This window comes from Saccoglossus kowalevskii, chromosome 21 (genome assembly GCF_978046115.1).
Source record: "Saccoglossus kowalevskii chromosome 21, keSacKowa6.1, whole genome shotgun sequence".
Classification (NCBI taxonomy): Eukaryota; Metazoa; Hemichordata; class Enteropneusta; family Harrimaniidae; genus Saccoglossus; species Saccoglossus kowalevskii.
In genome coordinates, this window is record NC_140661.1 from 13232302 (window position 1) to 13238499 (window position 6198).

Below are 6198 nucleotides of genomic sequence, written 5' to 3' on the forward strand. Positions count from 1 at the left end.
TTTATTGTTAAAAAAGGGATATCAAATTATAAGAATAAGGCAGTATTGCTGTTATCGATATTAAAAAGGTTTTTGGTTAATTATTTAAAGAAAATTATCAAAACTAATCTGAGGGATGTCTGAATGAATGTATAAATACAAAAAAATATTGAATATTGAATCTATTCGGCACTATCCTCATGCAATAATTTCATCCCAGTGTAAAATACCGAAATGTACTTATAACTTTATGTGTTCGTTCAATTTTACTCTTCAAAACTATCACTATGGCAACGCGTCTCTATGGAAACTAGCTTGCAAATCCACTCTCTTCCTAATCTGTTATTGTGTATAATTTGGAGTGTGTTACCGTAAACAATGCATGCCCACTGTCCATCTCTGTAATAGTTTACTATTAGTGTCATGTGATTGTGTCTAATAAACTGTTTTCTAAAAAAAGAATATGATTTGTAGTGTTTGATAAACGTACTTGCAGCGAACAATCGCGGCCTTATTAAATCCACCATCTACCTTATTAAACTCTCTCTCAGCCTTATTTAACCCACTAATGGCCTTTTTGAACACAATCCCAGCCTTATCAAACCAGCCTTATTAAACCCACTCTCAGCCTTATCGGACCCTCTAACAGCCATGTAAACCCACTATCAGCCTTATTTAACCCACTAATGGCATTATTAAACTCTCTCACAGTCTTATTTAACCCAATAATGGCCTTTTTGAACACAATACCAGCCTTATCAAAACAGCCTTAACCCGCTCTCATCCTCATCAAACCCTCTAACAGCCATGTTAAACCCACTATCAGCCTTATTCAACCCACTAATGCCTTATTGAACACAATCCCAGCCTTATCAAAACAGCCTTATTAAACCCACACTCAGCCTTATCGAACCCTCTAACAGCCATGTTAAACCCACTATCAGCCTTATTCAACCCACTAATGCCTTATTGAACACAATCCCAGCCTTATCAAAACAGCCTTATTAAACCCACACTTAGCCTTATCGAACCCTCTAAAAGCCATGTTAAACCTACTATCAGCCTTATTTAACCCACTAATGGCCTTATTGAACACAACCCCAGCCTTATCAAAACAGCCTTATTAAACCCACACTCAGCCTTATCGAACCCTCTAACAGCCATGTTAAACCTACTATCAGCCTTATTTAACCCACTAATGGCCTTATTGAACACAATCCTAGCCATGTCAAAACAGCCTTATTAAACCCACACTCAGCCTTATCGAACCCTCTAACAGCCATGTTAAACCCACTATCAGCCTTATTTAACCCACTAATGCCTTATTGAACACAATCCTAGCCATGTCAAAACAGCCTTATTAAACCCAATATCAGACTTATTGAACCCTCTAACAGCCATGTTAAACCCACTATCAGCCTTATTTAACCCACTAATGCCTTATTGAACACAATCCTAGCCATGTCAAAACAGCCTTATTAAACCCACACTCAGCCTTATCGAACCCTCTAACAGCCATGTTAAACCCACTATCAGCCTTATTTAACCCACTAATGCCTTATTGAACACAATCCTAGCCATGTCAAAACAGCCTTATTAAACCCAATATCAGACTTATTGAACCCTCTAACGACTTTATTAAACACACTCTCAGCATTAATAAACCATATGATGGCCTCATTAAACAGCCTTATTAAAACTTATCAAACAGCCACGTTAAACCCTCTATCAGCCTTAATAAAACCTTCTCGTAGTCTTATTATATGTCCCATGGCGTTATTAAGCACACACCTAATTAAACTCTCTCACGTCTTTATTAAACACACTCTTATTCTTTTAAAACCCTCTTACCGCCTTATGAAACTCTCCCACAACCTTTTAAACCCTTTCACGGCTCTATTGAAGTAGTCTCACCCTTAATAAACAATCTGATGGCCGCATTAAACGCACACTCATCTTATCAAATCCTTCAACAGCCATGTTAAACCATCTATCGACCTTAATAAAAACTTTCCCACAGCCTTATAAAATTCTCTCACATCCTTATTAAACCCTCTCATGGCCTTATTCTCACGACCTTATAAAATCCACTCAGCCTTATTAATCTCTCTCATGGCCTTATTATACCCACTATCAGCCTTATTAAACCCTCTTACAGCCCACAGTTCCTCTATCATAGAGGGACTGTGTACAGCCTTATTGAACTATTCATGGCCTTATTATACCCACTATCAGCCTTATTATACCCACTATCAGCCTTATTAAACCCTCTTACAGCCCACAGTTCCTCTATTATAGAGGAACTGTGTACAGCCTTATTGAACTATTCATGGCCTTATTATACCCACTATCAGCCTTATTAAACCCTCTTACAGCCCACAGTTCCTCTATCATAGAGGGACTTTGTACAGCCTTATTGAACTATTCATGGCCTTATTAAACCCTCTTACAGCCCACAGTTCCTCTATCATAGAGGGACTTTGTACAGCCTTATTGAACTATTCATGGCCTTATTATACCCATTATCAGCCTTATTATACCCACTATCAGCCTTATTAAACCCTCTGCTCATTAAACCTGCATTAAACCCGACCACGGCCTTCTTAAACTCTCTTACAGCTTTATTTAACCCACTCCAAGCCTTAATCCCTCTCGCAGCCTTATTAAACCCAATCTGGGTGAGTGTGCCACAGACTCGATGGGAAGGCCTAATCCATTGGCCGAGATTCATTCACTAACGAATGCAACCTTGGGGGAACCTTGGTTAAGATCCGCTGGTGCTTGTGTTCGACTGAACCTGGTTGACGCCAGGATATATAGCGCATTAAAATTGCCATTTGATAGGGAGATGGCCACACAGCCCTGTCATGTAGTCCCAAACATAAATATGGCTTCTGTGTCAAAAAATGCACATTCAATGTCCGGAACTGTCGCCTGGCACAAAAATAAACCATCTGATACCTTATTAAACACATTCTCACCTTATTTCACCTTAACCTTAAGAGCCCTATTCAAACCACTCGGCCTTATTGATCTTTCCCATGGCCTTATTAAACACACTCATGGTCATTTTCTTGCCAGAATGCTGAATGTTACAAATACTGTATGACAAGCTATAATTTGAAAAAGTACTTTGACTGATAAATTTTCATTTTAAAATGGTCTTGCTATGGGATATCACAGTCATTGTTTCCTTGGACACAAGTTTGGTCATTTGCTCAGCAAAAATATTAACAATTTGTTGCACTTTTCAATTTTCAGTAATTAGCTGTGTTTTATCCTTAATGAAAATGAATGAAAACGTGATAAGTTTAAGCAAATTACCTAATTAATATGAACATAAAGAACTTAACTTGGAAAGTGGCTAAAGTTGACAATGGTGATGAATGGGTTGGTGATATGCAAATCACCTAATTAATATGAACATAAAGAACTTAACTTGGAAAGTGGCTAAAGTTGACAATGGTGATGAATGGGTTGGTGATATGCAAATCACCTAATTAATATGCACAGATGAAATGTATAAGACTTTGTAGAAGGTAACAATGGTGCCGAATGGGTAAATTTCAAATCAAGCATACAAGAGAGAAACATAAGGAAGCAAATTTTTGGTATTTTCACTTATAAATTCGCAGATTCAATAAAACAAAAACAAAAATATTAAAAATTTGCATTGGACAATAAAAATATTGCTAGTAGTTGAGTCGCACTACTTGTACAATGCCAATCCAGAAAATGATGGACTGATTCACGAAATGTACAAGATTTTCTATGATTGGTTGAAGGGCAAGTTATGTTCGTGCATCCAATAAGACAATATTTCAACTCCAACATTAGATGAATCTCCCTGTATTAGTGGTAACGCGCTTGTATATCTTTTCATGATTCTATAATTTAAGAACAATCGAGAGAACAAGATTTCATGCACTGTGACTCCCTGTCACAAAGACCTCCCACTGCTACAACATTTCTAGGTTTCTCTGACTTACAAAACAGACATTTTGCACTGAAATTAATTCAGTTCACATTTCTTTTCTATATTAATATCATTTTATACAGTACATCATACAATCTATTATGACCGCATGAATCAACTACAGGTTATAGCCAGAAAATAGAAAGAGCATGTCTAAAATCTTTATCGAAAACAAGATAGCAGTCCCAAGTCTGTAACCACAGACCTACAATCAATTTTTTGTTGTATATTTCTTTTTATTTCTGGATGATTTTCAATCAAAAAAGGACTGTTTTGTAGAAATTTTTGCCTGTCAAATGTTATTTTGTACCTGTCTAAGATGTGGAGTGCCTGTCTAAAATGACAGGTAGACAGGTGGCTGGCTAAAAGCCTGATCAACTGTGACGTATATGTACGATGATTTCATTGTATTTTAATACCGATACACAATACACAATACTAATACCTGATAAAAAATTACAGATGACGTAAAACTGTGAGAAAATATTGTAAGATAATATACTTATCACATGCGTAATTTTCAGTCTGAAAAATTAATGCACGCTGAATATCGTGAACTATTGACATTATATTAAACGCTGAATACAAATATATCACAGCAGGTGGCTTATACTGTAAAACATGTTGAAAAAGCGGCATGCAATTTTAGCGAATTGTAGTAAAATGACGTAATAGCGAAATGTTGATTTAGCGAATCTCTCTTGTCATTGTTGATTTCTTTGTTTGGCGGCCATTTTGAATTGATAATAAAGTCATTAGCGAATCAGTTCTATCGCTAAATTCGCAAAAAAAGACATGCTCGCTAAAAAGACATGTTCTACAGTATGCCAACTGTATACTGTAGGTAATTGTGACATCAAACTATGCAACAAGCATTTTCGATTTGTCCAGTACTGTAAAATGACTAATATTCACTGGGTTTAAATTTCACTGATTTACCATTTCAGGCATATTCAGTGGGTTTTAAATTCACGGTTTCGTCATTTAGATAATGTGTTCTATGCTAAATTTTACATATTCACTATGTTTTAATTTAGCGCATTTTTCCAGTCAGCGAAATAAGCTAAATTAAAACCCAGTGAATAATTACCCCCTTTACAGTATTACACATATCATGCTGTGGTGATGCCCATGTGGTAAAATAGAGGTGGACTATTAGAAACTCAGGGGTGATGGCAAACAAATCTATGCAAAACATATGTTTTCCTTCATTTAGTCTTGCACTAATTGTTTTCGCCTAAGAAATAGACATCAAGAATATTTTTGTTATTGATCACTTTAGTATTTTTTTTCCTGTGCAATTTTTGTTTTCAAATCTGCCATCACCCCCCCCCCCAGAGTTGCTAATGGTCCCCACCCCTTAGTCATGAATTTTTTAAACAAACAAACAAACAAATAAATATCAAACTGTAGTATTCATAATGGCTGTGGTGTTAATTTATCAAAGATATGTACAGGCAATAAGCTTCTCCAGTATTTGTAACAAATTCCACAAAAACAACGAATTGATACATTTCAGGTTGGAATTATCTATCATCTGAGCACGTCAGCACATCACAAACCATAAAGACTTGTTGTACCGTGATGGTGATCTCAGTTCCATGCAAGTTCTACGCACATTTCAATCACACTCATTTATTTCTGACCAATGGCATCACAGAATCCAGTGGAAAGTTGGGTATGTTTGATTGTGGAAACTGAATTGAGTTATCATTTTACTCAAAATGAAGTAATGTATATTACCTGCTCTATATAAAATCATGTTGTATGATGGCCGATAGTCATCTTCTATAAAGTTTCAGCACGATTAGTCAAGTCATGTCAGAGATATGACTCTGGAACAGTGTTAATTGAAACAAAATTGTCACCAGTCGAACATTTTGAGTCTGACCTGAAAAACAAATACATGATGTGCTTCAAGGTGTCATAATGTCTGATGTATGTACCAAGTTTGAAACAAAATTCATCCATACATAACCAAAATCTGCAAAAATGCTTTATTCAGATGAATTTTTAACATTAAAATGGCTGCCATTTGGCCACCTTGAATCTGATGGTCAAATAAATACACGTGCAGAAAGGTGAAATTACAAAAATGCTGTTTTCAAACTATGTCAGAACAGGGCGAGAAAAACCATAAAAAAAATCATCCAAAATTTTGTTTTTAGTTATGCCCCACCCCATTTCCATGGCAACCATATACATTTGTACATAGTTTTCTTCAAAAATGTAATGTATTAGTC